The 10,093-nt window shown below is 39.7% G+C and overlaps 1 non-coding gene across 1 annotated transcript; it reads right to left on the reverse strand.

Moving 5' to 3' along the window:
• Positions 1–518: 518 nt before the first annotated feature.
• LOC149001815 (U5 spliceosomal RNA) lies at positions 519–637 on the reverse strand. Its single transcript, XR_016170467.1, has one exon. It is a non-coding gene; the product is annotated as a U5 spliceosomal RNA (small nuclear RNA).
• Positions 638–10,093: the final 9,456 nt, after the last annotated feature.

Here is a 10,093-nt window from a genome sequence, read left to right on the forward strand (position 1 = left end):
AGTCAATATATTTATAGCTATAAGATTATACATCATAGATCAGAGAACATATGAAATTACAAATAAAGACATACAGGGTTTACATATAATAAAGAGAAACTCTATTCTCTAATAATATATAGTCAAGGAAAGTTAAGAAGATTTAACAGAGATTCAACGACAGTTGAAAACGGAAACCACATATCACAGCAGCTGCAGTATCATTGCATACAGATTCTACCAATAAACTCTGTTTTCATTGGGCGTTACCTGCAAATTAGATCTCAGCTGCTGATTCCTCGAGAACTCTTAGAAAACAAATTGGTATGTTGAGAATTCCCACCCACCTTCCCGAAGTAATAGCCACTGTTACATAGGCCATATTTATTATGTTATAAACCATAGAATGGTAGCCCGCCAGCCAATCAATCCTCCCCAAAAACAAACCTGAAACCCAGGATCAAGTCTAGGCATTATCAGCTCGTTCTCGAAAAGAGAGTTCTGTTTTATTTTGTTCTTGAAAACTAGTGTATTAGTGAAGTTCTCTGGCAAGAGAGAACCTCTATAAAAATTGGCGTATGCCGCTTTGTGCGGCGAGCACACGGTATTCTTTAGTAAAAGGCGAAAGAATAGTTCGCTCTGTGCTCACCGCGCGGCTGCGTGAGTTTAAAAAAATTCTAGTGCTTCCTAAATAGGGTTCTTGGAGGACAAAGTTGCTTCTTGTTCCGATGTGGGACAATTCCTAATTTTCCTACTCGCTTCTCTTATAAAGAAAGGGTATCAGATTGGGTAAAAAATAAGAACTGAGACGGTCTAACCCTCAACAACACGTAAAATTATCCCACGAAAGGACACCCAAGCTCTTTACCAAAAAAAAAAAAAGAAAGGACACTCAAGCTTGTTCGCTTTTATCAAAATATGGTTTTCATTATTTTGTGCATGTATCGATATCCCCATTCTTCCTACCAAAACACAAAAAAGATATCCCCATTCTAATAAGGACATAAACGGATGGGATGGTGACAATACCATGGCTGTATCTTTGAATTGGTTTTGATAATATTTTATTAATTTATACATATTTAATTGGATTTGAATGATATTCCTATGGTTAAACTTTTTTAGACAAATTATTCTTAAACGGGTATAAATGTAGAATAAATACAAATTTTGGATTTTAATATCTTTACCATTTTCTGCAAGTGTTAGCTTTAAAATTAAAGAATATAGCAACTTTTTTTTTTTTTATTATTATAAAACAGAAAATGCATTACTAGTAAGTTGCCAAAAGGTTACAGTTACGCTCCTGGTAGGAGTTATCTAAACTGTTATAATAGTTAGACTCTGAAGCTTTAGTGGCCTTAGTATTAAAAGTTTGCATTAGGGTAGGGGATTTAAAGTTACAAAATGTTGAATGATCTGTCGGTAGTAGGATTTTCGCCAAAAGAGGGGTGTATTGTATCGGCCAAGCATGTTGTTTTGGTTCGGATAGTAATTGGATTACCCTTGGCTGATTGCACCAAATTTCTTTGATCCGAAGATGTGACTGTTTAATGTTTTGTAATCCCTTCCAAATTGCTACTAGTGTAGCCTATATTTCATCTCCCTCCTTCAATGCTCCATTTGCTATTATTCTGACTTTATCATTCATGCCAATTCCCACCGTCCATCCTGCACCTTCTAGTTGTTGAGCCCGAGCCCCTGCACATATTAAGATTGGTAAGTGAAATAAATAATGGTCAATGAGATTAGTACTTGCTTGTGTTGTATGGAAGATTAATGAATTGTATGGTTCCACCTATGTAGAATATGGTTTCAGGTTTAAATCTACAATCCATCTGTTAATGTGGCTGAATAAAGAGTAAGGATTTGGCTTTTGGTTTGTGAAGCAACATTTATTTTCTTTCTTCCCAAATAAAATAACAAGTTATATGAAAATGGAGAAGAACCACCGTATTGTTTTGTTTCCTAGGTGTGCATGGTTGAGGAGATTATTGCACCAATGTAATATTGATGAATGGATAATGTTTTCCGTTCTCAAACCTAGCTGTCCTGCGGCCCATATCCTTCTAGTCCAATCGCACGAGATGAAAACGTGCCATAACGTTTCTGTTTCCCTTCCACATAGAGCTCATTTGTTTTCTATTCCCATCCATTTTTCTATTGCTAATTTAACCGGTAATCTTGCATTCAGTAAACGCCAAAAGAATGATTTAAATTTCGGGTGAATTGGAAATTTCCAGAAGAAAGTCCACCATCTTGAGAATTCTGATTGATAACGGTGGTCCTCTTGTTTTGAGTGCTTTTCTGGCCAATTTTGTTGAGAATTCACCAAATGTAGATATCGTGGAGATCCACCTATCATCATCAAAAGAGATTGTGAGATTACTGAAAATGGAAGTATAGTTGTTGAGTGAGTGCAAATACTCCCTATTTAGTTGTACTATTTGTGTCATTTCACCAACAGTGACGTCCGAGTTCCAAATTACTTCATCCGGGTTTTGTTCCGCAATTGTTGGTGCCTTATGTGGCCAAGGATCAAACCAGAATGAAGTGCTTCTTCCATTCCCGATTTCACGTCTCACCATTTGTTGTAGAGGTGGGAGGATGCTGCACAGGCTTCTCCATGGCCAAGATCCTCTCTTCTTCATAACCTTTGGGTGAAAAATACTTGTCTTGGGAAAATATCTCGCTTTTAGAGTTGTCGCCCACAACGAATGAGGTTCCGAAAGCACTCTCCACCCTTGGTTGAGCAGTAGCGCACGGTTGACATCTTCCATTTTTTTTAAAACCAAGCCCTCCTTGTGCCTTTGGCTAATAGCATTTGTTCCATGTCACAAGTGTCATTTGTTTACTTTTGTTGGGATGGCCTAGCCATAATTTTTGACAAAGTAAATCAATTTGTTGGCAAATGCTTTTGGGAAACCTGAAACACTGCATGTGGTATATAGATAGAGGTTTTAGAACAAATTTTATAAACACCTCTCGACCTGCAAATGACAGAGTGCACGCTTTTCAAGATGCAAATCTTTTCCTAACTTTTTGTAAGATGAAGCTCAGATTCTTAGTCTTTGCTTTTTCTTGCAAAAGATTAGTACCTACGTATAGTGAATCTTTTTTTAACTCACTAATTCCCAGAGTAGTCAGCATTTTTGCTTAGAAGTCTGGATAGGATTTCCATGATTAATAGAAACAGGTAAGGGCTAAGCGGGCATCCTTGCCTAAGACCTCTTGATCCAGAGAACCATAGATGGGGGCACCCATTAAGTTTGATGGAGAAAGAAGCCGTAGATATCAGTTTATTTACCAGGCGGCACCAGTGTTGATCAAAGCCTAGAAAAATAAACAGGTTCTCAATGACCTACCATTAGACACGGTCGTAGGCTTTGGACATGTCCAATTTTAAAGCTATGTAACCCGTTTTACCTTTCGTATGACACATAAAATGAAAAATTTCCTGTGCCAAAAAGAAATGATCAGAAATCTGCCTTCTTGGGACAAAGGCCCTTTGTAGTGGAGAGATGAAGAACGGGAGCAGGGGTTTCAACCTTAATGCCAGAAGTTTGGCAAGGATTTTGTAACTGACGTTACAAAGACTAATTGGTCTAAAATCCAAAACTTCCTTAGCATTCTCTTTTTTAGGGATAAAACAGAGCAAAGTGTGATTGATACCCCCAAGGCATCGAGGGTTGAGTGAATAAGGAATTTACTAAGTGAACCACATCATCCGAAATCAAATCCCAGTGTTTTTGATAAAAACAAGCATTAAACCCATCCATCCCAGGAGCTTTGAAGGGTCCAAGAGAAAACACTACATGTTTAATTTTCTCCCTAGAGGGTGTATTCGCAATTTGAGAAATCCCAGAGCCATCCTCTAATGGTGGAAAGAGGCTTTCAACAAAATTGGATCAAGTGGATTGGAGGACGTGTACATTTCCTTCATAAAATCAGCGAAAACCTGGGCTATCTCAGTTGGTTTGGAGAAAGTGAGGCCATTCAAGTCAATTTGGTTTAATCGACTCTTGAACGTATGGATTTTGGTAGTCATGTGTAAAACCTAGTATTCCGATCACCATCCACAACATAGGCAGTTCTTGATTTTTGAAACCAAAACAATTCCTCCGCCCGTAGGGCCCAAGAGAGCACATTTTCTTCTTCTCAATTTCAATCCAGTCAAGATTCGGTCCCTACTCCATCAAGTCAATTTCCTCGGAAAGGTTCCAAAAAAAATGAGTTATATTTCCAAAATCAGTTTTGTTCCACTATTGGAGGAAACGAGAGAGATTTCCAAGTTTCCCTTCGAAAGAAAAACCGTTATGTTCATTCCAGATTCTACTAACCACATGGGTGAAATTGGGGTGGAGGTGCCAAGCAATCTGGTAGTGGAAGAGTTTTCTATAGCGGGAATTAGGGTTTTTGATGGTGGATAAGAGAAGAGGGTTGTGGTCAGAGCAAGTAGCTGGCATTTTACAAACCCAAGCAAGAGGGAATAAGGAAATCCAAGAGGGATTTCCAAAAACATAATCCACCCTTTTCCTTCACTAGATTAGGAGGTTTTTGTTTATTGCTCCAGGTGAAGTAATTTCCAACATCAAATAATTCTAACAAGGATGAACATGAAATTAAGTCCAAGAGAGAAGGTAGAGAGGGTTGGGGTTTGTAGTGGTTTCCTAGCTTCCCATTGGCCGACATAAATTCATTGAAGTCCCCAAGCAAAGTAAAGGGAAGATCAAGGGTGAGCAAGAAAGTGGATAGTGTAGTCCAAAAAAGTCTTCTCTCAGCATAGGTAGGAGGGGCATAAATGAAAACAATGATCCAAGGAGATGTATCATCACATCGAACTGTTAGCTTTTGTGATCATCAACAACAATTACCGAAAGGTGAACCTACTCATGGGCCAACACCCATAACCCACCTTTAAGACCCTTGCTGCCCCTACTATTAGAAAAGCACATAGGGAGGTAATATTTGAAACAAGTTTTTTTATTTTCAAAAAATTTAGAATGATTCGAGCACTTGGTTTCACAGAAGAAAACAATTTCAGGTTTGTGCTTCTTCAGTAATTTCTCAATACACTGAAGAGAGAACATTCAATTGATTCCCCTAATATTCCAGGTGATTATCTTCATGTGATAAAAAAAGGTGTAATATTGACAATGCAATTAGGCTAAAGTCCCTTCCACCTCAACAGAGGATATAGGTGGGACATTAACTTAAGAAAAAAAGAAGGAAATAGAAGTGAAAATAAAATGAAGATATTCAATCATCAGCTTAAGATAAAGATATAGATAAAGAAAGGGGGGGGGTAAACAAGCACTGATTACAATAAGAAAATAAAAGAGCACACTTTAACAGTTGATACCTAACGGAATCAGTGAAAAGGAAATAAATCATGGGTGGGTACAACAAAAAACACATCCATAAATTCAATTGTAGTAGCATAGCTAATTATCAGACAATAAAACCATAAAGTTCATCCACAGGGTGTGAGTAGAAATGCTAGTCAACCTAACCAGAGAAGCGGTTACGTGGTTTGTTCACCACCTTTTTGTACCAGCAGAATAAGATGTCTAAAATAGAAATAAAGTAGACAATGCACAAGTCAAAAATTCACTGTAACGATGGTAAGGAAAGACCTGGGGGGTTGTGGTTGTGGTTCCCATAAAATTAGCTTGAAAAGATGGGCCGAACATCGGTTCCACCGGAGTGTAACCAAAGAAGTTGGCTTGTCACGCCTTCATATCTTCCCAGAAAATGTGTGGTTGGGCACCAAGATCAGGAGAAGATGCAAGTAGTGAGTTGACGACAAACTGGAAAGATTCAAGAGGGGTGGGGGAAGTCTTGGGGTGGTGCCATTCGTTGGCATTTGCAACCATGGGTGTCACCTTCTTCCATACCCAAGACATCCCCATCACCCTTTTTCTCCACAGGGGGCCGCCTCCGAAACAGTGGACCTACTCGAGCTTCCAGCATTATTGTGAAACCCAACCCTGACCCTAATCCGGAAACTTTGTTATTTGTAGGTCCCGTGACCCGAAGTAAGGCAAGAAGTCATCTTTGGGCCATTTCTGTTGAAGACTTGATGGCTGGATTGGAATCCATGAGTGTTGATGCCAGTGTTCCAATGGTGGAAACTGCACCCTGATGAAGATTGGATTAGTTGATGGTCTTGGAGTGGTCTCTGTATTGATTCAAAGGCATTTCTAACTCCTAGGTATGTCACTCTAGGTGTGTGCAAAACCCCTTGATGTTTGGACTTGATCTGAGCCTTCAATTCCCTGTTTTGAAGTTGCTGTCTTGATTGGTCGACTCATTGGTCGATTGCCAGACCAATCAATCGACCAATTTATTCTGTTTTTGAAATTTGAATCCTGTCTCTTCTATTTAAGTCTAATCTCGGGAATACTCCGCCTCACCTGCCTCCTAAGCCTCTGGAACGAGTTAGAACCCTAATCTAACCCATTCCCTTACATTCTTTGGTGATCTCTCACAAAGACTTGAAGAATTCTTCATCCTCCTACAGCAAAGGTATGATTTCACTCACTCTTTCTTCTATCTCTGATTTTCTTTCTTTAATTATGTTCTTCGTTGAGATCAGGAAGAAGATGATGCACTCTTGCAACCATCTATTCCATGATCTCATCATGTTCTTTAAGATCCATGATCATCATCATGATCTTAACCTCAGCTAGTGGAATCTTCGAAACCCTAACCCTAATCCTTTGAAACCCTAACCTTGTGTGGTCATCTGGAGAACCTTTAGTAATTCCCCATGAGAGGGAAACCTCTTGGGTAAAATTTATATGAACCTCTTGGGTTATTTTTGGCTAACAATTTACCTCCCTTCATCCAGAGCTCTCAACTTTTTCCTAGGGGAACCAAAAAGGATGAAACCCTAATTTTCTAGAATCAAACCAAGAACCCCTAGTTTGATCATGGTAACCCAATCAATGTGTTTTCTTACTATATCTATAATCTTCATATCCTAGTTCTTTTATCTTTAATTATAATATTTTTCCCTCATAATCTATGTTTAACCTAGTAGGTTAACCTTTTTGTTCCTAGGTTACAACTTGGGAACTTGATTTGATTTATGAATTGATATCCTCTATACCCTAGAATACTACCATGATAATTTCCCTCTGATTCGTACCCTTTTGAACCATCAAATTCGGTTCTTGATTCTCAAAACTCGGATTCTTGTAGGCCACTGTCTCCATTGGTCGACTCATTGGTCGACTGGTCCAGCAGACCAATCAATCGACCAATGAGTACAGCAACCTCATTCTTGGTCTGTTTCGATTGATTTATGATCTTTTCCTTTATGCATCTTTCCTAACATGTTGTATGCACTTGTTTAGGACTGTCTTCTCAGGTTTAGTCAAGATCATACTTGATTCTTTAAGATCCTATCCAAGTTAGAAGGTAAGGACAGTTAATTCCTTAACTGCATAGATTGCTTGTTCTCTGGTTTCTACTTTATGAAACTATGAGATTACCTACTGTTATTGTACTTTAATTCTGATCTCCTACTGTGGGAACAGTAGCACTTGTTTATATTGTCTTTTTATTATTCATGATATATGAATTACTTATTATTGCCTAATCTGATTTTTGCTTTTACATTCTCTTGTATATGATGAACTGCTGGTTGTGTATGTCATGATTGTTCTAAGAATGTGTTTGCTTAAGTTTGGTTTGGGATTGGGGAGTATCCTTTTGATGCTTCTGTCCTTGGACATCGGAGGGAATAGTATGGGATGTTCTCCGAAGATGCCCATCGACGCTTTCCTGAATCATTGGTTGTCATACCTAGGGATGTCTAGCAATGTTTGGCTAGGATATACCCCTATTATATCATACCCGATTCGGAAGGATATTGAGACCGAACGACCCATGGTAGCAATGGGAATTCACGGGCACTCAAGACCGGTGAGTTATATCCGTGAGAGGACGGGAATCACATTGTGGGGGCCATTTATTGGAGGGTTGCATATGGCTGGACTTGGGCTCATGGGCGCTCGAGACCGGTGAGTTTTATCCGTGAGAGGACATGAGAGCTTCCCGTTTACCATATGTGGATAACCAATAGGGTTGATAAGTCCAGTGAGTAATATCCGTGACTCTAGTGGAAAGGATACCATAAAGGATTGCCTGGGGCGAGGAATGGAAGTATCTGGACCTGAGTTGATGTAACTGACTAGATGACTTGCATTAGGCTAGGCTTTTCCCTGACATGCGCCGGTTCTTATGCCAAATGGTTGTGAGAGAGTGTGTTGACTTAACCCCCTGCCATGGTTTGTCCTGAGGGATGCCAGACCCACTACCAACAAGAGCTGTATGCGTGACATTATTCACCGTAATAGATTGGATATTGAAGATGTGCACAGCTCCATTTTCGCCCCCATCATTATTATTATTTTTTTTGAGCATGTTTAGCAGCTTCAAGAGAGCAGGATCAGATATGATTTCATTCTTGATTTTTTCATTGTTGACCTCACTGGTTTTCTTGAGGGCTAGAATGTCACCTTCACTTGCAGAAAAATCAGGAACAAGTTTAAGAAATCCTTCCCTAAAGGAGGGAGGTAAAGCCACATTGTGATGTTCTTTGCCAGCTTGGAGAACCAACTTATCATTCTCATTGAGCATACCATGCATACCTTGAAGATTATATTTCAGATTATTTTCAGCCTCAAAATCATCTGATTCCACCACTTGTTTTACTTTCAACTTTCTAATGTCTTCCTGTTCTCCCGTAGGAAAACCCAAAAGCATTACATGAGAAACACTATTACCTTCCAATTGGTCACATTCATCATAATATTATTTTTTCCAACAATATTTTGAGCATTGAAATCGATGCTACCTGTGGTGTTACCTCCCTGTTCATTTTTTATAGAATCAGAGGAGAAGGAATCACCAGTTGTAGGGGATGCTCTGATGTCACGCCCTCCCAGCCGGTACCCTATCTGGCATACCCGAGAGTGTGATCCACAGCCCGAAGATCAGGTATCGAGTGATCAACCTCCCACATAAACAATAACATAATCATGAACAATCATAACAAGAGTGCGGAAGATAAATCATAGATCCAATAATGAAAGAATGAATCATAAACGAATCGAATAATAGATATAATCGAGTATCAACGGATAAGTAAAGTGAAGCAAAATCCCACTTTACATCCAGCGGAAAAGTAGCTCTAAAGAATAAACTAGACAAAATCTAATCCCAGTAGCAAGTACATTGGGTAACTAAATTATTCTCCACTTTATAGACGACATCCTTGTATGTATAGATCTCATAAATAGCACAAGGCGCTTCCACTCAATGGCGGACTAAGCATCGACGGAGCATAACCACCGCGGGATCTTGAGTAATTGTGGTAACCGCAATCACCTCCCGGAGATATGTCTCTTCGCCTTGCGCTTCTTCATAGGGACCGCATAATACTCGGACTGCGGGATAGTCTAACAACATTGTACAATAAAGGAATGAGTTTCAAAGAAACCCGAAGGCGTTAAAATCCATAATAACATAAATGGCGGGATTCCGAACAAACATAAATGCAATATGATATGAGACAAACAGTGAATGAATGAATCTAACTCTATGGATGCTGGTCTCTATTGGCAGACATGCTTTAAGTCATAGCACCGTACTTCTTTAGGAAAGTCCACTCACATCCTCAACCATTTAAGATATCTTGGATTCTCTCACGGATCATTTCACCGGTCTTGAGCAGCGCCGATTGGTAATGGGTCCTTCATCCCTCGGGACAAACCTTGGCGGGGGTTAAGTCAACACACTCTCTCACAACCATTTGGTATAAGTCGGCGCATGTCGGGGTAAAACCTAGCCAAATGCAAGTCTTCTACTTGGTTACATCAAGTCGGATCCAGATACTTCCATTCCTCGTCCACGACGATCCTTTCCGGTATCCTTCACACTAGAGTCGGCGTATCCATGGCACCGACCAACTCGGACTACGGACTCATCAACCCTATTGATCATCCACATATGGTAAACGGGAAGCTCTCACGTCCTCTCACGGGTTGGTTACCGGTCTTAAGCGCCCGTGAGCCCAAGTCTAACCATATGCAACCCTACCAAT

This window comes from Hakea prostrata, chromosome 10, assembly GCF_041222555.1.
Source record: "Hakea prostrata isolate BN-2017 chromosome 10, UWA_Hpros_2, whole genome shotgun sequence".
Classification (NCBI taxonomy): Eukaryota; Viridiplantae; Streptophyta; class Magnoliopsida; order Proteales; family Proteaceae; genus Hakea; species Hakea prostrata.